The sequence below is a fragment of the Ranitomeya variabilis genome, chromosome 1 (genome assembly GCF_051348905.1).
Source record: "Ranitomeya variabilis isolate aRanVar5 chromosome 1, aRanVar5.hap1, whole genome shotgun sequence".
Taxonomy (NCBI): Eukaryota; Metazoa; Chordata; class Amphibia; order Anura; family Dendrobatidae; genus Ranitomeya; species Ranitomeya variabilis.
Window position 1 is genome coordinate 5,525,556 of NC_135232.1, and position 26,840 is coordinate 5,552,395.

Sequence of the window (26,840 nt, forward strand, 5' to 3'; positions counted from 1 at the left end):
CCACATACTCCTCAATACAGTGTTATGGCCTCCATACAGCATTATGGGAAACCACATAGTATTCCATACAGTATTATGGGCACCACACAGTCCTCCATACAGTATTATGGGCTCCATATAGTCCTCCATACAGAATTATGCGCACCACACAGTTCTCCATACAGGATTATGGGCACCACACAGTCCTCCATACAGTATTATGGGCTCAGTCCTCCATAAAGTATTATGGGCACCACATAGTCCTCCATACAGTATTATGCACAACACAGTCCTCCATACAGTATTATGGGCACCACACAGTCCTCCATACAGTATTATGGGCTCCACATAGTCCTCCATGCAGTATTATGGGCACCACATAGTCCTCCATACAGTATTATGGGCACCACATAGTCCTCCATACAGTATTATTAGTACCATATGGTCCTCCACAGTGTTATGGGCACCACATAGTCCTCCATACAGTATTATAGGCACCACATAGTCCTCCATACAGTATTATGGGCTCCATATAGTCCTCCATACAGTATTATGCTCATCACATAGTCCTCTATACAGTATTATGGGCTCCACATAGTCCTCCATACAGTATTATGGGCACCACATACTCCTCAATACAGTGTTATGGCCTCCATACAGCATTATGGGAAACCACATAGTATTCCATACAGTATTATGGGCACCACACAGTCCTCCATACAGTATTATGGGCTCCATATAGTCCTCCATACAGAATTATGCGCACCACACAGTTCTCCATACAGGATTATGGGCACCACACAGTCCTCCATACAGTATTATGGGCTCAGTCCTCCATAAAGTATTATGGGCACCACATAGTCCTCCATACAGTATTATGCACAACACAGTCCTCCATACAGGATTATGGGCACCACACAGTCCTCCATACAGTATTATGGGCTCCACATAGTCCTCCATGCAGTATTATGGGCACCACATAGTCCTCCATACAATATTATGGGCACCACATAGTCCTCCATACAGTATTATGGGCTCCACATAGTCCTCCATGCAGTATTATGGGCACCACATAGTCCTCCATACAATATTATGGGCACCACATAGTCCTCCATACAGTATTATTAGTACCATATGGTCCTCCACAGTGTTATGGGCACCACATAGTCCTCCATACAGTATTATAGGCACCACATAGTCCTCCATACAGTATTATGGGCTCCATATAGTCCTCCATACAGTATTATGCTCATCACATAGTCCTCTATACAGTATTATGGGCTCCACATAGTCCTCCATACAGTATTATGGGCACCACATACTCCTCAATACAGTGTTATGGCCTCCATACAGCATTATGGGAAACCACATAGTATTCCATACAGTATTATGGGCACCACACAGTCCTCCATACAGTATTATGGGCTCCATATAGTCCTCCATACAGTACTATGGGCCCCATATAGTCCTCCATACAGCATTATGGGCCCCTTATATTGATCCATACATAAAACTGTGAATCTACTCTGCATCTCTCCCTGTTCCCCGCAGCTCCAGTCTCCTCAGCATCTTTGGCGGTCTCCACTGCTCAGCACAGAGGGCGCGCTGTATTGATGGCATGTTGCATTCTGCCCTGAAACGTTGCAGTCAGAAGACGCTGAAGATCGGGTGCTGTGGGGATCGGGAGCTGTGGGGATCGGGCGCTGTGGGGATCGGGTGCTGTGGGCATCAGGAGCTGTGGGGATCGGGAGCTGTGGGGATCGGGTGCTGTGGGGATCGGGAGCTGTGGGGATCGGGTGCTGTGGGGATCGGGAGCTGTGTGGATCGGGCGCTGTGGGGATCGGGCGCTGTGGGAATCGGGCGCTGGCTGTGGGGATCGGGCGCTGTGGGGATCGGGAGCTGTGTGGATCGGGCGCTGTGGGGATCGGGCGCTGTGGGGATCGGGCGCTGTGGGGATCGGGCAGAGGAGCGTATGAGGGGCCCGGAGCAGCGCTGGCCCTGGGCTCTTCTGACTCATGGACCCCTTAGCGTTCGGCTGTCCTTGGTGGCGGTGGGCCTCCCCCTTCATCCAGGGCACCAGACATTGCCCGGGTGCGCTGGGTGGTGACGCCGGCCGACGGTCTCGCATGGGAGCAAACTTTGAAGTGAATTATTTTATTTCCATGCTCTGTGTGCTGCAGCGTTTGACACCACAGACATGAACACGTTCTTTTCCTTCGATCATCCACAAACAAGTGCGTAGACAGTGTTAGGCTTCTTCCACACTTCAGTTGTTTGGCGTCAGTCTGCTCCGACATAATCCGGATCCGTCACAATTGTTGAGAAAACGGTTCTAACGGATCCGTTTTTTTGACGGATCCGTTACTTGGGGGTTGTCTGGGAAAAGTATCTACTTTTTGGAGCATGCGCAATTGAAAAAGCGTATTGGGGCGACGGATCCACCGAAATGACGGTCGCAACGGATCCGTCGCCCATAGGCGGCCATTCTATGGAGTGGCGGACGCGACGGATCCGTTGCGAACCGCCATTTCGGTGGAGACAAAAAACGTTCCAATGGCCGTCAATGTCTAGATGACGTCCGCCAAATCTCAACGGATCCGTCACATGGCGGATGGAACGGACGACCATCCGCCACAATCCGTCGCTAATGCATGTCTATGGGAAAATAACGGATCCGCCAAAAAAAAATGGCGGATCTGCTATTTGATGAAAATGGCGGTTTCAGCCTGACGCCAAAAGACTGAAGTGTGAAGAGGCCTTAGGCTACTTTCACACTAGTGTTTTTTTGCATACGTCGCAATGCGTCATTTTGGCGAAAAAACGCATCCTGCAAAGTCATCTGCAGGATGTGTTTTTTTCCCCATAGACTAACATTAGCGACGTATTGACACACGTCGCAACCGTCATGCGACGGTTGCGTCGTGTTGTGGCGGACCGCCGGCAGCAAAAAACGTTACATGTAACTTTTTTTGTGCCGATGGTCCACCATTTCCGACTGCGCATGCGCGGCCGAACTCCGCCCCCACCTCCCCGCACCTCACAATGGGGCAGCGGATGCGCTGGAAAAACAGCATCCGCTGCCCCCGTTGTGCGGCGCTTGCACAGTATGCGTCGGTATGTCGGGCCGACGCAGCGCGACGGCCCCGTACCGACGCTAGTGTGAAAGTAGCCTTATTCGTTACGTCCGCCATTATCACACGTGCAGTGCTAGCGCCCCTTCTGCTGCACACAGCCTGGCGAGGTGAATAGACCCGCTGCGGTCTGCAGAGACACGGCACATGTCCGTCTCCGCGGGTGATCCGAGGAATCTGTGGATGCAGAGTGGACACTCCTAGCACTCACCCACTATGGTCACATCTGGACGCCGCAGGGTGGAGGCTGTAGGTGTGCACAGTGTCCAACCAGCTGCGTCTACAGATCGTGGGCACCTTCCCATAATAAAGATGGCGGAACTTGTCGCCGACGAGCATAGAGGGCAGGCCGTGCAGAGAGGCCTCCGCGGCCGGAGGACGGATGGAGCCTGTAGCGGCCTCTAGCGGGGAGTAGCGGAATGTAGCGCTGCGCTCCGTGTATAGAGGCCCCTGGTGGCAGTAACGCGGCACTGCAGGCAGTGTGGGGGAGAGCGGGACGGGCGGGGTCGGACACTGAGGAGTCAGAGACCGGAGAAGTGAGCGGTGAGTGCGTCCCGGGGTCCCGGGGGCCACAGCCCGGCCCGTGGGTGTCTGTGCTGTGTGTCCGCCACCGGCGGGGCCGTCCTGAGCGGGGGGCACGGCGGAGACAACTTTATATACCGCTCGGCACAAGCCCCCTTATAATAGCTGGGTGGTGATCTGTATACTCCTGATATAACGCTGTATACTCCTCATATAACGCTGTATCCCGCTGTGTGTGTCATATATCTATCTATCTATCTATCTATCTATCTATCTATCTATCTATCTGCACACCCCTCATATAACGCTATAGCCACCTGGTATAACGCTGTGCACTCTCCTGTGTGTGTATATATAGCTGTATGCTCCTCATATAACACTGTATACTCCCGATATAATGCTGTATACTCCTGTGTGTGTTATATATATATATATATATATATATATATATATATATATATATATATATATATAATCTATCTCTGTATACTCTTAGTATAACGCTGTATACTCCTCATATAACACTGTGTACTCTCCTGTGTGTTTGTATATATAGCTATATACTCCTCGCATAATGCTGTATCCTCATATAACGCTGTATACTCCTGTGTGTGTGTGTGTGGTGCGCTTCCTGTCCTGCTGGTCACTACAGTCTGTGATCTTCTGTGTGGTGTGCTTGCTGTCCTGCTGGTCACTACAGTCTGTGATCTCCTGTGTGGTGCGCTTCCTGTCCTGCTGGTCACTACAGTCTGTGATCTTCTGTGTGGTGTGCTTGCTGTCCTGCTGGTCACTACAGTCTGTGATCTCCTGTGTGGTGCGCTTCCTGTCCTGCTGGTCACTACAGTCTGTGATCTCCTGTGTGGTGCGCTTCCTGTCCTGCTGGTCACTACAGTCTGTGATCTTCTGTGTGGTGCGCTTCCTGTCCTGCTGGTCACTACAGTCTGTGATCTTCTGTGTGGCACGCTTCCTGTCCTGCTGGTCACTACAGTCTGTGATCTTCTGTGTGGTGTGCTTCCTGTCCTGCTGGTCACTACAGTCTGTGATCTTCTGTGTGGTGCGCTTCCTGTCCTGCTGGTCACTACAGTCTGTGATCTTCTGTGTGGTGCGCTTCCTGTCCTGCTGGTCACTACAGTCTGTGATCTTCTGTGTGGTGCGCTTGCTGTCCTGCTGGTCACTACAGTCTGTGATCTCCTGTGTGGTGCGCTTCCTGTCCTGCTGGTCACTACAGTCTGTGATCTTCTGTGTGGTGCGCTTGCTGTCCTGCTGGTCACTACAGTCTGTGATCTCCTGTGTGGTGCGCTTCCTGTCCTGCTGGTCATTACAGTCTGTGATCTTCTGTGTGGTGCGCTTCCTGTCCTGCTGGTCACTACAGTCTGTGATCTTCTGTGTGGTGCGCTTGCTGTCCTGCTGGTCACTACAGTCTGTGATCTCCTGTGTGGTGCGCTTCCTGTCCTGCTGGTCACTACAGTCTGTGATCTTCTGTGTGGTGCGCTTCCTGTCCTGCTGGTCACTACAGTCTGTGATCTCCTGTGTGGTGCGCTTCCTGTCCTGCTGGTCACTACAGTCTGTGATCTTCTGTGTGGTGTGCTTCCTGTCCTGCTGGTCACTACAGTCTGTGATCTCCTGTGTGGCGCTCTTGCTGTCCTGCTGGTCACTACAGTCTGTGATCTTCTGTGTGGCACGCTTCCTGTCCTGCTGGTCACTACAGTCTGTGATCTCCTGTGTGGTGCGCTTCCTGTCCTGCTGGTCATTACAGTCTGTGATCTTCTGTGTGGTGCGCTTCCTGTCCTGCTGGTCACTACAGTCTGTGATCTTCTGTGTGGTGCGCTTCCTGTCCTGCTGGTCACTACAGTCTGTGATCTTCTGTGTGGTGCGCTTGCTGTCCTGCTGGTCACTACAGTCTGTGATCTCCTGTGTGGTGCGCTTCCTGTCCTGCTGGTCACTACAGTCTGTGATCTTCTGTGTGGTGTGCTTCCTGTCCTGCTGGTCACTACAGTCTGTGATCTCCTGTGTGGCGCTCTTGCTGTCCTGCTGGTCACTACAGTCTGTGATCTTCTGTGTGGTGCGCTTCCTGTCCTGCTGGTCACTACAGTCTGTGATCTTCTGTGTGGTGTGCTTCCTGTCCTGCTGGTCACTACAGGCTGTGATCTCCTGTGTGGTGCGCTTGCTGTCCTGCTGGTCACTACAGTCTGATCTGTGTGGTGCGCTTGCTGTCCTGCTGGTCACTACAGTCTGTGATCTTCTGTGTGGTGTGCTTCCTGTCCTGCTGGTCACTACAGGCTGTGATCTCCTGTGTGGTGCGCTTGCTGTCCTGCTGGTCACTACAGTCTGATCTGTGTGGTGCGCTTCCTGTCCTGCTGGTCACTACAGTCTGTGATCTTCTGTGTGGCGCTCTTGCTGTCCTGCTGGTCACTACAGTCTGTGATCTTCTGTGTGGTGCGCTTCCTGTCCTGCTGGTCACTACAGTCTGTGATCTCCTGTGTGGTGCGCTTGCTGTCCTGCTGGTCACTACAGTCTGTGATCTTCTGTGTGGTGCGCTTGCTGTCCTGCTGGTCACTACAGTCTGTGATCTCCTGTGTGGCACGCTTCCTGTCCTGCTGGTCACTACAGTCTGTGATCTTCTGTGGTGCGCTTGCTGTCCTGCTGGTCACTACAGTCTGATCTGTGTGGTGCGCTTCCTGTCCTGCTGGTCACTACAGTCTGTGATCTTCTGTGTGGTGCGCTTCCTGTCCTGCTGGTCACTACAGTCTGTGATCTTCTGTGTGGTGCGCTTGCTGTCCTGCTGGTCACTACAGTCTGATCTGTGTGGTGCGCTTCCTGTCCTGCTGGTCACTACAGTCTGTGATCTTCTGTGTGGCGCTCTTGCTGTCCTGCTGGTCACTACAGTCTGTGATCTTCTGTGTGGTGCGCTTCCTGTCCTGCTGGTCACTACAGTCTGTGATCTTCTGTGTGGCACGCTTCCTGTCCTGCTGGTCACTACAGTCTGTGATCTCCTGTGTGGTGCGCTTGCTGTCCTGCTGGTCACTACAGTCTGTGATCTTCTGTGTGGTGCGCTTGCTGTCCTGCTGGTCACTACAGTCTGATCTGTGTGGTGCGCTTCCTGTCCTGCTGGTCACTACAGTCTGTGATCTTCTGTGTGGCGCTCTTGCTGTCCTGCTGGTCACTACAGTCTGTGATCTTCTGTGTGGTGCGCTTCCTGTCCTGCTGGTCACTACAGTCTGTGATCTCCTGTGTGGTGCGCTTGCTGTCCTGCTGGTCACTACAGTCTGTGATCTTCTGTGTGGTGCGCTTGCTGTCCTGCTGGTCACTACAGTCTGTGATCTCCTGTGTGGCACGCTTCCTGTCCTGCTGGTCACTACAGTCTGTGATCTCCTGTGTGGTGCGCTTGCTGTCCTGCTGGTCACTACAGTCTGTGATCTTCTGTGGTGCGCTTGCTGTCCTGCTGGTCACTACAGTCTGTGATCTTCTGTGTGGTGCGCTTGCTGTCCTGCTGGTCACTACAGTCTGTGATCTTCTGTGTGGTGCGCTTGCTGTCCTGCTGGTCACTACGGTCTGTGATCTTCTGTGTGGTGTGCTTCCTGTCCTGCTGGTCACTACAGTCTGTGATCTTCTGTGTGGTGTGCTTCCTGTCCTGCTGGTCACTACAGTCTGTGATCTCCTGTGTGGTGTGCTTCCTGTCCTGCTGGTCACTACGGTCTGTGATCTCCTGTGTGGCACGCTTCCTGTCCTGCTGGTCTCTACAGGCTGTGATCTCCTGGGTGGTGCGCTTGCTGTCCTGCTGGTCACTACAGTCTGTGATCTTCTGTGTGGTGCGCTTGCTGTCCTGCTGGTCACTACGGTCTGTGATCTTCTGTGTGTGTGTGCTTCCTGTCCTGCTGGTCACTACAGTCTGTGATCTTCTGTGGTGCGCTTGCTGTCCTGCTGGTCACTACAGTCTGATCTTCTGTGTGGTGCGCTTGCTGTCCTGCTGGTCACTACAGTCTGATCTTCTGTGTGGTGCGCTTGCTGTCCTGCTGGTCACTACAGTCTGTGATCTTCTGTGTGGCGCGCTTCCTGTCCTGCTGGTCACTACAGTCTGTGATCTTCTGTGTGGTGTGCTTGCTGTCCTGCTGGTCACTACAGTCTGTGATCTTCTGTGTGGTGCGCTTGCTGTCCTGCTGGTCACTACAGTCTGTGATCTTCTGTGTGGTGTGCTTGCTGTCCTGCTGGTCACTACAGTCTGTGATCTTCTGTGTGGTGTGCTTGCTGTCCTGCTGGTCACTACAGTCTGTGATCTGTGTGTGTGTGCTTGCTGTCCTGCTGGTCATTACAGTCTGTGATCTTCTGTGTGGTGCGCTTGCTCTCCTGCTGGTCACTACAGTCTGTGATCTTCTGTGTGGTGCGCTTGCTGTCCTGCTGGTCACTACAGTCTGTGATCTTCTGTGTGGTGTGCTTGCTGTCCTGCTGGTCACTACAGTCTGTGATCTTCTGTGTGGTGTGCTTGCTGTCCTGCTGGTCACTACAGTCTGTGATCTGTGTGTGTGTGCTTGCTGTCCTGCTGGTCATTACAGTCTGTGATCTGTGTGTGTGTGCTTGCTCTCCTGCTGGTCACTACAGTCTGTGATCTTCTGTGTGGCGCTCTTGCTGTCCTGCTTGTCACTACAGTCTGTGATCTCCTGTGTGGTGTGCTTGCTCTCCTGCTGGTCACTACAGTCTGTGATCTTCTGTGTGGTGCGCTTCCTGTCCTGCTGGTCACTACAGTCTGTGATCTTCTGTGTGGTGCGCTTGCTCTCCTGCTGGTCACTACAGTCTGTGATCTTCTGTGTGGTGTGCGTGCTCTCCTGCTGGTCACTACAGTCTGTGATCTTCTGTGTGGTGCGCTTGCTGTCCTGCTGGTCATTACAGTCTGTGATCTTCTGTGTGGTGCGCTTGCTGTCCTGCTGGTCACTACAGTCTGTGATCTCCTGTGTGTGTGTGTGTGTGCTTGCTGTCCTGCTGGTCACTACAGTCTGTGATCTGTGTGGTGCGCTTGCTGTCCTGCTGGTCACTACAGTCTGATCTGTGTGGTGCGCTTGCTGTCCTGCTGGTCACTACAGTCTGTGATCTTCTGTGTGTGCGTGCTCTTCTGCTGGTCACTACAGTCTGTGATCTTCTGTGTGTGTGTGTGCTTGCTGTCCTGCTGGTCACTACAGTCTGTGATCTTCTGTGTGTGCGTGCTCTTCTGCTGGTCACTACAGTCTGTGATCTCCTGTGTGTGTGTGTGCTTGCTGTCCTGCTGGTCACTACAGTCTGTGATCTGTGTGGTGCGCTTGCTGTCCTGCTGGTCACTACAGTCTGATCTGTGTGGTGCGCTTCCTGTCCTGCTGGTCACTACAGTCTGTGATCTTCTGTGTGGTGCGCTTCCTGTCCTGCTGGTCACTACAGTCTGTGATCTTCTGTGTGGTGCGCTTCCTGTCCTGCTGGTCACTACAGTCTGTGATCTCCTGTGTGGTGCGCTTGCTGTCCTGCTGGTCACTATGGTCTGTGATCTTCTGTGTGGTGCGCTTGCTGTCCTGCTGGTCAATACAGTCTGATCTTCTGTGTGGTGCGCTTCCTGTCCTGCTGGTCACTACAGTCTTTGATCTTCTGTGTGGTGTGCTTGCTGTCCTGCTGGTCACTACAGTCTGTGATCTTCTGTGTGGTGCGCTTGCTGTCCTGCTGGTCACTACAGTCTGTGATCTCCTGTGTGGCGCGCTTGCTGTCCTGCTGGTCACTACATTCTGTGATCTCCTGTGTGGCACGCTTGCTGTCCTGCTGGTCACTACAGTCTGTGATCTTCTGTGTGGTGCGCTTGCTGTCCTGCTGGTCACTACAGTCTGTGATCTCCTGTGTGGCGCGCTTGCTGTCCTGCTGGTCACTACAGTCTGTGATCTTCTGTGTGGTGTGCTTGCTGTCCTGCTGGTCACTACAGTCTGTGATCTTCTGTGTGGCGCTCTTGCTGTCCTGCTTGTCACTACAGTCTGTGATCTCCTGTGTGGTGTGCTTGCTCTCCTGCTGGTCACTACAGTCTGTGATCTTCTGTGTGGTGCGCTTCCTGTCCTGCTGGTCACTACAGTCTGTGATCTTCTGTGTGGTGCGCTTGCTCTCCTGCTGGTCACTACAGTCTGTGATCTTCTGTGTGGTGTGCGTGCTCTCCTGCTGGTCACTACAGTCTGTGATCTTCTGTGTGGTGCGCTTGCTGTCCTGCTGGTCATTACAGTCTGTGATCTTCTGTGTGGTGCGCTTGCTGTCCTGCTGGTCACTACAGTCTGTGATCTCCTGTGTGTGTGTGTGCTTGCTGTCCTGCTGGTCACTACAGTCTGTGATCTGTGTGGTGCGCTTGCTGTCCTGCTGGTCACTACAGTCTGATCTGTGTGGTGCGCTTGCTGTCCTGCTGGTCACTACAGTCTGTGATCTTCTGTGTGTGCGTGCTCTTCTGCTGGTCACTACAGTCTGTGATCTGTGTGGTGCGCTTGCTGTCCTGCTGGTCACTACAGTCTGTGATCTTCTGTGTGGTGTGCTTGCTGTCCTGCTGGTCACTACAGTCTGTGATCTTCTGTGTGGTGTGCTTGCTGTCCTGCTGGTCATTACAGTCTGTGATCTTCTGTGTGGTGCGCTTGCTGTCCTGCTGGTCACTACAGTCTGTGATCTTCTGTGTGGCGCTCTTGCTGTCCTGCTGGTCACTACAGTCTGTGATCTCCTGTGTGGTGTGCTTGCTCTCCTGCTGGTCACTACAGTCTGTGATCTTCTGTGTGGTGCGTTTGCTCTCCTGCTGGTCACTACAGTCTGTGATCTTCTGTGTGGTGTGCGTGCTCTCCTGCTGGTCACTACAGTCTGTGATCTTCTGTGTGGTGCGCTTGCTGTCCTGCTGGTCACTACAGTCTGTGATCTTCTGTGTGGTGCGCTTGCTGTCCTGCTGGTCACTACAGTCTGTGATCTGTGTGGTGCGCTTGCTGTCCTGCTGGTCACTACAGTCTGTGATCTGTGTGGTGCGCTTGCTGTCCTGCTGGTCACTACAGTCTGTGATCTTCTGTGTGTGCGTGCTCTCCTGCTGGTCACTACAGTCTGTGATCTTCTGTGTGTGCGTGCTCTCCTGCTGGTCACTACAGTCTGTGATCTTCTGTGTGGTGCGCTTCCTGTCCTGCTGGTCACTACAGTCTGTGATCTTCTGTGTGGTGCGCTTCCTGTCCTGCTGGTCACTACAGTCTGTGATCTCCTGTGTGGTGCGCTTGCTGTCCTGCTGGTCACTATGGTCTGTGATCTTCTGTGTGGTGCGCTTGCTGTCCTGCTGGTCAATACAGTCTGATCTTCTGTGTGGTGCGCTTCCTGTCCTGCTGGTCACTACAGTCTTTGATCTTCTGTGTGGTGTGCTTGCTGTCCTGCTGGTCACTACAGTCTGTGATCTTCTGTGTGGTGCGCTTGCTGTCCTGCTGGTCACTACAGTCTGTGATCTCCTGTGTGGCGCGCTTGCTGTCCTGCTGGTCACTACATTCTGTGATCTCCTGTGTGGCACGCTTGCTGTCCTGCTGGTCACTACAGTCTGTGATCTTCTGTGTGGTGCGCTTGCTGTCCTGCTGGTCACTACAGTCTGTGATCTCCTGTGTGGCGCGCTTGCTGTCCTGCTGGTCACTACAGTCTGTGATCTTCTGTGTGGTGTGCTTGCTGTCCTGCTGGTCACTACAGTCTGTGATCTTCTGTGTGGCGCTCTTGCTGTCCTGCTTGTCACTACAGTCTGTGATCTCCTGTGTGGTGTGCTTGCTCTCCTGCTGGTCACTACAGTCTGTGATCTTCTGTGTGGTGCGCTTCCTGTCCTGCTGGTCACTACAGTCTGTGATCTTCTGTGTGGTGCGCTTGCTCTCCTGCTGGTCACTACAGTCTGTGATCTTCTGTGTGGTGTGCGTGCTCTCCTGCTGGTCACTACAGTCTGTGATCTTCTGTGTGGTGCGCTTGCTGTCCTGCTGGTCATTACAGTCTGTGATCTTCTGTGTGGTGCGCTTGCTGTCCTGCTGGTCACTACAGTCTGTGATCTCCTGTGTGTGTGTGTGCTTGCTGTCCTGCTGGTCACTACAGTCTGTGATCTGTGTGGTGCGCTTGCTGTCCTGCTGGTCACTACAGTCTGATCTGTGTGGTGCGCTTGCTGTCCTGCTGGTCACTACAGTCTGTGATCTTCTGTGTGTGCGTGCTCTTCTGCTGGTCACTACAGTCTGTGATCTGTGTGGTGCGCTTGCTGTCCTGCTGGTCACTACAGTCTGTGATCTTCTGTGTGGTGTGCTTGCTGTCCTGCTGGTCACTACAGTCTGTGATCTTCTGTGTGGTGTGCTTGCTGTCCTGCTGGTCATTACAGTCTGTGATCTTCTGTGTGGTGCGCTTGCTGTCCTGCTGGTCACTACAGTCTGTGATCTTCTGTGTGGCGCTCTTGCTGTCCTGCTGGTCACTACAGTCTGTGATCTCCTGTGTGGTGTGCTTGCTCTCCTGCTGGTCACTACAGTCTGTGATCTTCTGTGTGGTGCGCTTCCTGTCCTGCTGGTCACTACAGTCTGTGATCTTCTGTGTGGTGCGTTTGCTCTCCTGCTGGTCACTACAGTCTGTGATCTTCTGTGTTGTGTGCGTGCTCTCCTGCTGGTCACTACAGTCTGTGATCTTCTGTGTGGTGCGCTTGCTGTCCTGCTGGTCACTACAGTCTGTGATCTTCTGTGTGGTGCGCTTGCTGTCCTGCTGGTCACTACAGTCTGTGATCTGTGTGGTGCGCTTGCTGTCCTGCTGGTCACTACAGTCTGTGATCTGTGTGGTGCGCTTGCTGTCCTGCTGGTCACTACAGTCTGTGATCTTCTGTGTGTGCGTGCTCTCCTGCTGGTCACTACAGTCTGTGATCTGTGTGGTGCGCTTGCTGTCCTGCTGGTCACTACAGTCTGTGATCTTCTGTGTGGTGCGCTTGCTGTCCTGCTGGTCACTACAGTCTGTGATCTCCTGTGTGGCACGCTTCCTGTCCTGCTGGTCACTACAGTCTGTAATCTGTGTGGTGCGCTTGCTGTCCTGCTGGTCACTACAGTCTGTGATCTCCTGTGTGGCGCGCTTGCTGTCCTGCTGGTCACTACAGTCTGTGATCTCCTGTGTGGCACGCTTCCTGTCCAGCTGGTCACTACAGTCTGTGATTTCCTGTGTGGCACGCTTCCTGTCCTGCTGGTCACTACAGTCTGTGATCTTCTGTGTGGCACGCTTCCTGTCCTGCTGGTCACTACAGTGTGTGATCTTCTGTGTGGTGTGCTTGCTGTCCTGCTGGTCACTACAGTGTGTGATCTTCTGTGTGGCGCGCTTGCTGTCCTGCTTGTCACTACAGTCTGTGATCTTCTGTGTGGCGCGCTTGCTGTCCTGCTTGTCACTACAGTCTGTGATCTTCTGTGTGGTGCGCTTGCTGTCCTGCTGGTCACTACAGTCTGTGATCTTCTGTGTGGCACGCTTGCTGTCCTGGTCACTACAGTCTGTGATCTATGTGGCACGCTTGCTGTCCTGCTGGTCACTACAGTCTGTGATCTTCTGTGTGGTGCGCTTGCTGTCCTGCTGGTCACTACAGTTGTGAACTTCTGTGTGGCGCGCTTCCTGTTCTGTTGGTCGCTTCAGTCTACGGTCTTCTGTGTGGCGCGCTTGCTGTACTGCTGGTCACTACAGTCTGTGATCTTCTGTGTGGCGCGCTTGCTGTACTGCTGGTCACTTCAGTCTACGCTTTTCTCCTGTCTAGCTCTGCAGATGATCGGTCCAGTCTCCGCTCTTCTACTGTGCAGTGCTCGCTGTCCAGCTGGTCATTTTAGTGTGCACTCTACTCTTGTATATAGCATTCTTGCCGGCTAGCTCGTCTGTTGAGCTTCCTCACTTCAGATTTACATTCAGCTGGCTAGTTGAGCCACTGTTCTTTCCCTGTGCAGTGCGCTCGTCTAACCAGTGCACTTGTCAGTTCAGTCCCTTCTTTTTTTCTTGTATGGTGCGCTCACCTTCCAGCTAGTTACTTGAGCCTCTGCTCTTCTCAAGCACGACGCCCTTGCTGTCAAACTGGTCAGTTGCGCCATTGCTCTTCCCCATCTACGGTGCACTTATTTTATTGCTGGTCAGTTGTGCCCCAGTTCTTCTGTACAGTGCGTGTGCTGTCTTGCTTGTCAGTTGTGCCTCCACTCTTCTCATTTGTGGCACGCTCCTGTGCGCTTAGTTCAGTTTCTCCTCTTATATGAAGTGCTTTCCATCTAGTTGCTCAGGTAAGCCCCTGCTCTTTCTCTGTACGGTGTGCTGAACATGCTCACTGTTCAGCTGGTCAGTTGTCAGCGCTTTTTGTCTGTACGGTGCGCTCACTGTTCAGCTGGTCAGTTGTGTCAGTGCTCTTCACCTGTACGTTGTGTTCACCATTCAGCTGGTCAGTTGTCAGTGCTCTTTCTCTGTACAGTGCGCTTACTGTTCAGCCGGTCAGTTGTCAGGGCTCTTTCTCTGTTCGGTGCGCTCACTGTTCAGCTGCTCAGTTGTCAGGGCTCTTTCTCTGTACTGTGCCCTCACTGTTCAGCTGGTCAGTTGTCAGGGCTCTTTCTCTGTACGGTGCGCTCGCTGTCCAGCTGGTCAGTTGTTGCCAGTGCTCTTTCTCTGTACGGTGCCCTCACTGTTCAGCTGGTCAGCTGTGTCAGTGCTCTTTCTTTGTATGGTGCGCTAGCTGGTCAGTTGTCAGGGCTCTTTCTCTGTACGGTGCCCTCACTGTTCAGCTGGTCAGTTGTGTCAGTGCTCTTTCTTTGTATGGTGCGCTAGCTGGTTAGTTGTCAGGGCTCTTTCTCTGTACGGTACGCTCTCTGTTCAGCAGGTCAGTTGTCAGTGCTCTTTCTCTGTACGGTGCGCTCTCTGTTCAGCTGGTCAGTTGTGTCAGTGCTCTTTCTCTGTACGGTGCGCTCTCTGTTCAGCTGGTCAGTTGTGTCAGTGCTCTTTCTCTGTACTGTGCCCTCACTGTTCAGCTGGTCAGTTGTCAGGGCTCTTTCTCTGTACGTTGCGCTCGCTGTCCAGCTGGTCAGTTGTCAGGGCTCTTTCTCTGTACGGTGCCCTCACTGTTCAGCTGGTCAGTTGTCAGGGCTCTTTCTCTGTACGGTGCCCTCACTGTTCAGCTGGTCAGTTGTCAGGGCTCTTTCTCTGTACGTTGCGCTCGCTGTCCAGCTGGTCAGTTGTCAGGGCTCTTTCTCTGTACGGTGCGCTCACTGTTCACCTGCTCAGTTGTCAGGGCTCTTTCTCTGTACGGTGCCCTCACTGTTCAGCTGGTCAGTTGTCAGGGCTCTTTCTCTGTACGGTGCACTCAGTGTTCAGCTGGTCAGTTGTCAGGGCTCTTTCTCTGTACGGTGCACTCTCTGTTCAGCTGGTCAGTTGTGTCAGTGCTCTTTCTCTGTACGGTGCGCTCACTGTTCAGCTGCTCAGTTGTGTCAGTGATCTTTCTCTGTACGGTGCCCTCACTGTTCAGCTGGTCAGTTGTCAGGGCTCTTTCTCTGTACGGTGCGCTCGCTGTCCAGCTGGTCAGTTGTTGTCAGTGCTCTTTCTCTGTACGGTGCGCTCACTGTTCAGCTGCTCAGTTGTCAGGGCTCTTTCTCTGTACGGTGCCCTCACTGTTCAGCTGGTCAGTTGTCAGGGCTCTTTCTCTGTACGGTGCCCTCACTGTTCAGCTGGTCAGTTGTGTCAGTGCTCTTTCTTTGTATGGTGCGCTAGCTGGTCAGTTGTCAGGGCTCTTTCTCTGTACGGTGCCCTCACTGGTCAGTTGTCAGGGCTCTTTCTCTGTATGGTGCGCTTGCTGATCAGCTGGTCAGTTGTCAGTGCTCTTTCTCTGTACGGTGCGCTCTCTGTTCAGCTGGTCAGTTGTGTCAGGGCTCTTTCTCTGTACGGTGCGCTCTCTGTTCAGCTGGTCAGTTGTGTCAGTGCTCTTTCTCTGTACGGTGCGCTCACTGTTCAGCTGCTCAGTTGTGTCAGTGATCTTTCTCTACGGAGCGCTCGCTGTTCAGCTGGTCAGTTGTCAGGGCTCTTTCTCTGTACGGTGCGCTCGCTGGTCAGTTGTCAGGGCTCTTTCTCTGTATGGTGCGCTTGCTGTTCAGCTGGTCAGTTGTGTCAGTGCTCTTTCTCTGTACGGTGCGCTCGCTGTTCAGCTGGTCAGTTGTGTCAGGGCTCTTTCTCTGTACGGTGCCCTCGCTGTTCAGCTGGTCAGTTGTGTCAGTGCTCTTTCTCTGTACGGTGCGCTCTCTGTTCAGCTGGTCAGTTGTGTCAGTGCTCTTTCTCTGTACGGTGCGCTCTCTGTTCAGCTGGTCAGTTGTGTCAGGGCTCTTTCTCTGTACGGTGCGCTCACTGTCCAGCTGGTCAGTTGTCAGTGCTCTTTCTCTGTACGGTGCCCTCAATGTTCAGCTGGTCAGTTGTCAGTGCTCTTTCTCTGTACGGTGCGCTCACTGTCCAGCTATGTCTGTGGTGCTCTCGGCACTACCTGCCTCTCGATGCCTGTGGTGCTCCCGGGGCTACCTGCCTCTCGATGCCTGTGGTGCTCTCGGCGCTACCTGCCTCTCTCTGTCTGTGACGCCCTCGGTCCTGCTTGCCTCTTGGCTATGCCTATTGCTTTCTATGTCTGTGACGCTCTCGGCACTACCTGCCTCTGGCTGTCTGTGATGCTCTCGGCAATACCTGCCTCTGGCTGTCTGTGATGCTCTCGGCACTACCTGCCTCTCGATGCCTGTGGTGCTCTCGGCAATACCTGCCTCTGGCTGTCTGTGATGCTCTCGGCACTACCTGCCTCTCGATGCCTGTGGTGCTCTCGGCACTACCTGCCTCTGGCTGTCTGTGATGCTCTCGGCGCTACCTGCCTCTGGCTGTCTGTGATGCTCTCGGCACTACCTGCCTCTGGCTGTCTGTGATGCTCTCGGCACTACCTGCCTCTGGCTGTCTGTGATGCTCTCGGCACTACCTGCCTCTCGCTGTCTGTGATGCTCTCGGCACTACCTGCCTCTCGATGCCTGTGGTGCTCTCGGCACTACCTGCCTCTCGCTGTCTGTGATGGTCTCAGCACTACCTGCCTCTCTGTCTGTGACGCTCTCGGCACTACCTGCCTCTCGCTGTCTGTGATGCTCTCGGCACTACCTGCCTCTCGATGCCTGTGGTGCTCTCAGCACTACCTGCCTCTCGCTGTCTGTGATGCTCTCGGCCCTACCTGCCTCTCGATGCCTGTGATGCTCTCGGCACTACCTGCCTCTCGCTGTCTGTGATGCTCTCGGCAAAACATGCCTCTCGCTGTCTGTGATGCTCTCGGCACTACCTGCCTCTCGCTGTCTGTAACGCTCTCGGCACTACCTGCCTCTCGATGCCTGTGGTGCTCTCGGCACTACCTGCCTCTCGCTGTCTGTGATGCTCTCAGCACTACCTGCCTCTCGCTGTCTGTGATGCTCTCAGCACTACCTGCCTCTCGCTGTCTGTGATGCTCTCGGCACTACCTGCCTCTCTCTCTGTGACGCTCTCAGCCCTACTTGCCTCTCGCTGTCTGTGATGCTCTCGGCACTACCTGCCTCTCGCTGTCTGTAACGCTCTCGGCACTACCTGCCTCTCGATGCCTGTGGTGCTCTCGGCACTACCTGCCTCTCTCTGTCTGTGACGCTCTCGGCACTACCTGCCTCTCGCTGTCTGTGATGCTCTCAGCACTACCTGCCTCTCGCTGTCTGTGGTGCTCTCGGCCCTACCTGCCTCTCGCTGTCTGTGATGCTCTCGGCCCTACCTGCCTCTCGCTGTCTGTGATGCTCTCGGCCCTACCTGCCTCTCAGTCCTGCCTGCCTCTCGGCTGTGCCTATTGCTATCTATGTCTGTGACGCTCTCGGCACTACCTGCCTCTCTCTCTGTGACGCTCTCAGCCCTACTTGCCTCTCGCTGTCTGTGATGCTCTCGGCACTACCTGCCTCTCAGTCCTGCCTGCCTCTCGGCTATGCCTATTGCTTTCTATGTCTGTGGTGCTCAGTCCTTCCTGCCGCACGCTCTAGGTCCTGTCTTGCGTGCTCTCGGCCCGGTCTCGCTTACTGTCTATCTTGCGCTCTCTTGGACCTGCCTCGTGTGGTCTCTGTCGATCTGGGGCGCTCTTAGCCCCGGCTCTGTCCTGCTCTCGGACTGTCTCTTGCGCGCTCACTTCCTGTTGCTTCATCTTGGGCACGTCCTCCTGTTTAACCCCTTCCTGCCGCCTTTGCCTGTCTCGCTCGCTCTCTCTGAGTGATGGACACGGTTTGAGGAGTTGGACATCTCCTTGGTGAGTCACATTCGTGCATTTCCCCTCTCGTCTGGTGTGATTCCCCCGTTGTCTCGCCTTTGCAGCGATCTCTACTGTCCCAGCAGCTCCTCACTGTGTAGGGATCAGGTCCTGAAACGCGTCAGCTCGCTTTCTTCCATTTATGCATTATGTGTAAGTCTGGGTGTTTCCGCCCGTGTGTCACCCGGCGGGTGAGCGGGCGGCTCCTCAAGCTGCAGAATTCACGCCTGGAGGATACAGACTCTGATCGGTATGTAGTAATCACAGAGGCGGATGACAGACGTGACAAGAGTGCAGGAATGCATCACTGCAGGCTGAGGAAGAGATGGGACAGAGGACTGTGCACAGAGGAGAGCGGGGAGCTCAGAGCTCCGGGCTGTATAAATGGGGCACAGCGCTCCGGGCCGTGTAAATAGGGGGGCACTGGGCTCCGGGCCATGTAAATAGGGGGGCACTGGGCTCCGGGCCATGTAAATAGGGGGCACAGAGCTCTGGGCCGTATAAATAGGGGGCACAGAGCTCTGGGCCGTATAAATAGGGGGCACAGAGCTCTGGGCCGTATAAATAGGGGGCACAGAGCTCTGGGCCGTATAAATAGGGGGCACAGAGCTCTGGGCCGTATAATTAGGGGGCACAGAGCTCTGGGCCGTATAATTAGGGGGCACAGAGCTCCGGGCCGTATAATTAGGGGGCACAGAGCTCCGGGCCGTATAATTAGGGGGCACAGAGCTCCGAGCCATATAATTATGGGGCACAGAGCTCCAGGCCGCATAAATAGGGGGCACAGAGCTCTGGGCTGTATAAATAGGGGGCACAGAGCTCTGGGCCGTATAAATAGGGGGCACAGAGCTCTGGGCCGTATAAATAGGGGGCACAGAGCTCTGGGCCGTATAATTAGGGGGCACAGAGCTCTGGGCCGTATAATTAGGGGGCACAGAGCTCCGGGCCGTATAATTAGGGGGCACAGAGCTCCGGGCCGTATAATTAGGGGGCACAGAGCTCCGAGCCATATAATTAGGGGGCACAGAGCTCCAGGCCGCATAAATAGGGGGCACAGAGCCCTGGGCCGTATAAATAGGGGGCACAGAGCTCTGGGCCGTATAAATAGGGGGCACAGAGCTCTGGGCCGTATAAATAGGGGGCACAGAGCTCTGGGCCGTATAAATAGGGGGCACAGAGCTCTGGGCCGTATAAATAGGGGGCACAGAGCTCTGGGCCGTATAATTAGGGGGCACAGAGCTCTGGGCCGTATAATTAGGGGGCACAGAGCTCCGGGCCGTATAATTAGGGGGCACAGAGCTCCGAGCCATATAATTAGGGGGCACAGAGCTCCAGGCCGCATAAAAAGGGGGCACAGAGCTCCGGGCCGTATAAATAGGGGGCTCCGGGCCGTATGAATAGGGGGCACAGAGCTCAGGGCCGTATAAATAGGGGAGCACAGGGCTCCGGGCCGTATAAATAGAGGGCACAGGGCTCCGGGCCGTATAAATAGGGGGCACAGTGGTCTGGGCTGTGTACAAAGGAGAGTACAGGCCTCCAGGCTGTGTACAGAGGAGAGCGGGGAGCTCAAAACTCCGGGACGTATAAATGGGGGCACAGACCTCTTAGCCGTATAAATGGGGGGGCACTGGGCTCCGGGCCGTATAAGAAGGGGGCACACTGGTCTGGGCTGTGTACAGAGGAGAGCGGGGAGCTCAGCTCTGGCCCGTATAAATGGGGGCACAGACCTCTGGGCCGTATAAATGGGGGGGGCACTGGGATCCGGGCCGTATAAGTAGGGGTCTCCGGGCCATATAAGTAGGGGGCACAGTGGTCTGGGCTGTGTACAGAGGAGAGCGGGGAGCTCAGAGCTGCGGGCCGTATAAATAGTGGGTACAGGGGCCATATAAGTAGGGGGCACAGAGCTCCGGGCCATATAAATAGGGGGGCACCGAGCTGTGCGAGGAGAGCGCTGATTTTGCAGGTTTCACCCCCTATAGAGAATGGAGAGATCTGTACTTTTTATCTTCGGTACACCTCACCTGTGAGAGGCAAAATCTAAGCGTGAAGGTGACCAGAAACACACAGGGCAACTAAGGAGTGGCCCCGTAAGAAACATTTCAAGGTCCTGGAGTGGCCTAGGTCTCTAGATCTGAACCCAATAGAGAATCTTTGGAGGAGCTGAATCTAAACTGTCCAGTGACAGCTCTGAATCCTGAAAGATCTGGGGAAGACATGTATGGAGGAGGGGGCCAATATCCCTGCTGCAGTGTGTGCAAACCGGGTCTGTATTTCTATTGTATCAAATACTTATTTCATGCAATAAAATGCAAAGTAATTGTGTAAAAATCCTAAAATCGATTTTTTTTTTTTTGATTTTATTTTTGGATTCTGTCTCTGAGACAAAATGTACGATAAAAATTACAGCCCTCTCTGTTCTTTATAGGGGGAAAAACTTGGAAAATCGGCAGTGTATCAAATAGTTATCTTCCCCACTGTATATAGGAAGCCAAAGGCCCGGCTGGGGCCCGGGCTGACTATGGAGTGGAGCATGGGTTCCTTCTCGCTCCCCCTCGTGGTTTGCTATCAGTCGGCTCCGTGTTGTAGGTGTTATCTGGGCTATATCCTTCCTTGTGCGGAGGCTGAGCACAATGTTGTTTAGGATGTCTGCGCGCTCTGATAGTCTTGTTGTCACTTTTGGACCGCGGTAAATTTCCGTTGATGCTCTGTGATCAATGTATGACAGAGTGGGACCTGATCCACCATCATGTGGGAGCCATTGGGGTTAATATATAATCTCTCACCGTGCCAGGCTCATTTCCCAGAGCTGCTGAGATCTTGTCAGGTGCTTCGCCTTCACTCTGGTACCAACTCAACCCAAACCATCGGCACTCCCCTGAGGTCAGGTGATTGTGGAGGCCATGTCCTGTGATATAGCCTTCATCGCCATCCCTCTCCTTGGTCACATCACCCTTACATTGCCTGGGGATGTTCGGAATCATTTTCCAGATGATCACAAATGATGGTCTACGAAGCACAAACCAGAAACTTGTGGTGGCCGTGTTCTATGTAATGGGCCTTGTATTTGTAATAAATCACCTGTATTGTCATCAGCTGAGCCCACATGACACCTCCTTTCTATGATTCATGGTGGACACCAGTCATGGAGAAACCATCATCTCACCTCTTCTGCATCTCACAAAGGCTTGGTGGTGGGTAAAAAAAAGTCTCACATTTGGACGCTTCATAGCACAAAGTAGATTTCTACTCCTCGAACGTCCAGTCTTGTTGCTCAGTCCATCAGTATCATCTTCTTGTTTGCCGCCGTTGGTAGTGTCGTCTTCTTGTCTGCACTCCTCGGTGGCGGCTGCTTCTTGTTTGCTGCCCTCGGTAGTGTCATCTTCTTGTCTGTGCTCCTTGGTGGTGATGGCTTCTTGTTTGCCACCCTCTATGGCGGCTGCTGCTTGTCTGTGCTTCTCTTTGGCGGCTGCTGCTTGTCTGTGCTCCTCGGTGGCGGCTTCTGCTTGTCTGTGCTCCGCAGTGGCGGCTTTTGCTTGTCTGTGCTCCTCGGTGGAGGCTGCTGCTTGTACACTCCTTGGTGGCGGCTTCTGCTTGTCTGCACTCCTCGGTAGCGTCTTCTGCTTGTCAGTGCTCCTCAGTGGCGGCTTCTGCTTGTCTGTGCTCCTCAGTGGCGGCTTCTGCTTGTCTGCGCTCCTCAGTGGCGCCTTCTTGTCAGAGCTCCTCGGTACTCTATAACATACAGAATTAATACAAAACCAAATTCTGATGAACATTATATGTGGTATAAGATGTCCAATATAAAAGATCACCATCAAGAGTGTTTCTGTCTCACTACCACTATAACATGGATATATGTTATGGGATAACTGCCCAAATCACATAAATATACAAAAAACCACCAAGCAGTCCTAGAATCCAAAAATAACAACTTTATTGAATATTATAAAAACATGTCATATCAGACAAACGGATATGTGGGACTAAAAGATGGCAAACAGATGCTACCAACATCAAACGGTAAGCCCAAGGTTGGGTGTATCCCTGGTAGAAGGTATATACAGATATATGCAGGTTTCAATAACACACAGATAAATGGAGATATAAATATATATATTTTTTAGTAAGTAGCAGCTAGCAGAGCGTGAGTAAATCACAAACCCCATTACTATGGACATAAACAATTATGGACGTAACAAACAATTATGGATGATGGATCTATCCCGTAGGGACACCCGTTTACCCCGACGCGCGTTTCGGTAATGATACCTTCCTCAAGTCCCACATATCCGTTTGTCTGATATGACATGTTTTTATAATATAAAATAAAGTTATTTTTGGATTCTAGGACTGCTTGATGTTTTTTTTGTAAACATACAGAATTACAGAGCACCTTTACACTTCACCAGATATAATACACCATACTGCGTAGCCACCTCACGTTTTGCAGAGGCCTGTTGTGATAGAGACCCTTTTTTTTTTTTCTCTTTTTGTGGATGTGAATAGATGAGTGTGGAGGGCGCAGTTGGCAGAAGCGTCTTGTGCTGAGGGACGCCTGCTGGATAGTGACATAAGTAGCAGCTGATGGAATGAGTCCTGGGCTCCACCGAGAGTCCATTTCTTGTAATTTGCTAGCCGTGCAGTAGATTCTGTGGTACCAAACGACTACTGATTGGTAAAGCTGGTGCCAGGCGTCAGGCGGCCTCATTACAAAGGTCTTGCTAGTATGTGTCTCTGCTCAACATAGCGCCGGCTCTTTCTTCAGAGACGTCACAGATGTTCACGAGTTCACTGCTGTCAAGGACGTTGGTTCAGTCTCTTCCTTCATACAAACGGTCACGACACAGCTGTCGGGTGACCCGGGGCCAAGGGCTCGTTTCTCGGCCCTAACACTAGGGGCGCCCTACCTCTCCATGCTCCCTGGAATACTTCTGAAAGTGAAGATGCCGGGGCCTCCGCCCTTGCCTTATCTCCTAAATTAGCCCTCCATCAATTTTTTTCATCCACCCACCCAGGGAAGAGGTTAACAGAAAACTCCAGACATACAAATATTCACTCGCATATAACAGAGGAATTTATCAGGGTGTGGAGGTAGGGGAATAAACCAATATAGAGAAGAATAAGGAATTACCGCACATACAAACCAAGCAACAGTCACAGATAACTCCTCCAACTCTCCTTCTCATATGAACTCCCCTCCCTCCATTAGCCATGCAGCAAATGCTAGCTCCGACAAGGATTAGTAGCAGAGCCCAGATTACAAAGGTGAAAAGGAGCGTCTGACCGAGCTCAGCTGTGAGCACAGGGATTTCCAACATGGCCGACTAACCCCTGTTCTGCCAGAAGGAATAAACATACTTAATATGACAGAGAAGTTCTTATTCTCAGTGCTGGAGTAGGAACAATCAGACGCTGCGGTCTCCTGGCGTCACACTGTCACTGTAACCCCATGACACAAGTGGTATAAAGTGGTCATCAGAGTGATGGGGCACAGAGGAGTCTGAGAAGCAGCACTCAGGATTATCACACTGGTTCCTCCCTCCTGGTTCGCTGGGGAGCTTGTACTTGGAATTAAGGAGAAGTCCTCTGCGATAGATCCATGAGTGACCGGTGTGGAGCTTCAGACCACTGCTGACACCACAAAGCTGCAGACCTGTCTGTGAGAACGGTGCCATAAGTAATGGCTGCTGCGGGACTTCCAGTGGGAGGGGATCTCGGCCGCTCTGTGGCTCCAGGTGGTGGGGGTCCTGTCTGCTCTGTGGCTCCCATTTGGGGGGCCCCAGCAGTGGAGGTTGTCTAGGCTGCTCTGTGACTCCTGCTAAAGAGAGGGGTCCCGACTGCTCTGTGGCTCCTGTCATGTATCCACGGGGCCCTAGATGTGTGTATGCATATAAGCATATATATGTATAGATGCTGTAGTGTATATACAGGCTGTATCCTCCGCTATATCTCGGCTGCTCTGTGGCTCCCGATGGTGGGGATCCCGTCTGCTCTGTGGCTCCCGGTGGTGGGGGTCCCAGCTGCTCTGTGGCTCCCGGTGGTGGGGGTCTCAGCTGCTCTGTGGCTCCCGGTGGTGGGGGTCTCAGCTGCTCTGTGGCTCCCGGTGGTGGGGGTCTCAGCTGCTCTGTGGCTCCCGGTGGTGGGGGTCTCAGCTGCTCTGTGGCTCCCGGTGGTGGGGGTCCCAGCTACTCTGTGGCTCCCGGTGGTGGGGGTCCCAGCTGCTCTGTGGCTCCCGGTGGTGGGGGTCCCAGCTGCTCTGTGGCTCCCGGTGGTGGGGGTCCCAGCTGCTCTGTGGCTCCCGGTGGTGGGGGTCTCAGCTGCTCTGTGGCTCCCGGTGGTGGGGGTCTCAGCTGCTCTGTGGCTCCCGGTGGTGGGGGTCTCAGCTGCTCTGTGGCTCCCGGTGGTGGGGGTCCCAGCTGCTCTGTGGCTCCCGGTGGTGGGGGTCCCAGCTGCTCTGTGGCTCCCGGTGGTGGGGGTCCCAGCTGCTCTGTGGCTCCCGGTGGTGGGGGTCCCGTCTGCTCTGTGGCTCCTGGTGGTGGGGGTCCCGTCTGCTCTGTGGCTCCCGGTGGTGGGGGTCCCGTCTGCTCTGTGGCTCCCGGTGGTGGGGGTCCCAGCTGCTCTGTGGCTCCCGGTGGTGGGGGTCCCAGCTGCTCTGTGGCTCCCGGTGGTGGGGGTCCCGTCTGCTCTGTGGCTCCCGGTGGTGGGGGTCCCAGCTGCTCTGTGGCTCCCGGTGGTGGGGGTCCCAGCTGCTCTCTGGCTCCCGGTGGTGGGGGTCCCGTCTGCTCTGTGGCTCCTGGTGGTGGGGGTCCCAGCTGCTCTGTGGCTCCCGGTGGTGGGGGTCCCAGCTGCTCTCTGGCTCCCGGTGGTGGGGGTCCCGTCTGCTCTGTGGCTCCCGGTGGTGTGGGTCCCGTCTGCTCTGTGGCTCCCGGTGGTGGGGGTCCCGTCTGCTCTGTGGCTCCCGGTGCTGGGGGTCCCAGCTGCTCTGTGGCTCCCGGTGGTGGGGGTCCCAGCTGCTCTCTGGCTCCCGGTGGTGGGGGTCCCAGCTGCTCTGTGGCTCCCGGTGGTGGGGGTGTCCCGGTTGCTTGGTGGCTGCCGCTCATGTATCTTTCCTCGTGTTTGTGCACAGGACCCGACGATGCGTCTGTGAGATTTAGGCTGTGTGCCCACGTTGCGTTTTTTATGTGTGTTTGTCGCGTTTTTTGCCACAGTAGAAACACTTAAAAAACGCGTTCCCATGTAATCTTATGGAGTTCCACAGTTGCTGTGCTCATGCTGCGGAATCGCATAGCGGTAAAATCCGCAGCCTGTTCATTATTTCTGTAGAGTCGCTGCCATTCCGCCGCCATAGGATTGCTTTGAAGCGCTCACTTCCCGCATGTGGCCGTGCCCACCATCATGTGCGGAGGGTCCCCGGGTCTGGAGGACACTCTGCTCCTGGGTACAATATTCCTGTACAAAAAAAAAGAATTCCAATAACAAATCCTGATATACTGCCCTTCTGATGGCCCCGGAGTCCTGCCGCCTCTCAGCGGTGCACGCCGCGGCTCCCGTTCCCAGGATGCATTGCGCGAATCTCCCGAGATGATGTCACTAAGGTCCATCGCGCAAAACATCCTGGGAACAGAGCGTAGCGGGAACAGAGCGTAGCGGGAACAGAGCGTAGCGGGAACAGAGCGTAGCGGGAACAGAGCGTAGCGGGAACAGAGCGTAGCGGGAGCGCCGCTGAGGAGATCGGAAGGTGACAATAACCAGGTGCTTTTATTTTGTAATTATTTGTAACATTCTCTCATTTCCTATTGATGCTGCGTAGGCTTCACCAGTGTCACCAGCCTGTCGCTCACTGTAACAAGCCAGGCTTCAGACATTCTGCAAGATAAAAGCGCTTGTGATTTACCCGCCACAGGGAGTTGTGGAAATGCTGCGGATACCGTGTGCACACAGCCTTAGGACTATTTATATTGTCTCCATGGATGCTCCACATAAGTGTCCAGTGGTGTCGGTGCGCCGGCGCCTGCGTGCTGCAGCTCATGGCCGTATACACTTGTTGGTGTGGATGTACATTCCTGTAGGAGGCTGCGGGACGGCAGAGAAGTGATTCTACCTCCCCTCCCCCTCAGTCCTGACACTTCTCTCTATATAAGGACAAGACACACGGATCTCACCACTTCCTCTGCATCCTCCGACCTCATATCCCCCGCTATACTGTGTATACAGGCTGTATCCTCCGCTATACTGTATATACAGGCTGTACCCTCCGCTATACTGTATATACAGGCTGTATCCTGCCCTATACTGTATATACAGGCTGTACCCTCCGCTATACTGTATATATACAGGCTGTACCCTCCACTATACTGTATATATACAGGCTGTATCCTCCGCTATACTGTATATATACAGGCTGTATCCTCCGCTATACTGTATATATACAGGCTGTATCCTCCGCTATACTGTATATACAGGCTGTATCCTCTGTGTGTATCGTACGCTCGTATATATCATGTACATGTCACCTCTGTGTGTATTGTACGCTCGTATATATCACGTACATGTCACCTCTGTGTGTATCGTACGCTCGTATATATCATGTACATGTCACCTCTGTGTGTATCGTACGCTCGTATATATCACGTACATGTCACCTCTGTGTGTATCCTACGCTCGTATATATCACGTACATGTCACCTGTGTGTGTATCGTACGCTCGTATATATCACGTACATGTCACCTCTGTGTGTATCGTACGCTCGTATATATCACGTACATGTCACCTCTGTGTGTATCCTACGCTCGTATATATCACGTACATGTCACCTCTGTGTATCGCACGCTCGTATATATCACGTACATGTCACCTCTGTGTGTATCGTACGCTCGTATATATCACGTACATGTCACCTCTGTGTGTATCGTACGCTCGTATGTATCACGTACATGTCACCTCT

At 53.5% G+C, this 26,840-nt stretch overlaps 1 protein-coding gene across 6 annotated transcripts in view; it reads left to right on the top strand.

Annotated features, from left to right (window-relative positions):
* The window catches only part of TLN1 (talin 1), a 197,409-nt gene that overhangs the window by 22,484 nt on the left and 148,085 nt on the right, over window positions 1-26,840 (top strand). For 4 of the 6 annotated variants that reach the window (XR_013220935.1, XR_013220936.1, XM_077281282.1 and 1 more), the window contains exon 1: window positions 3,478-3,653. The exons of 1 other annotated variant lie outside the window; for it this stretch is intronic. The gene's annotated coding sequence lies outside the window, so the exon portion shown is untranslated. Of the gene's footprint in view, window positions 1-3,477; window positions 3,654-17,802; window positions 17,899-26,840 lie in introns of those variants that run through there. One more of the 6 variants, XM_077281284.1, reaches the window with a different exon arrangement.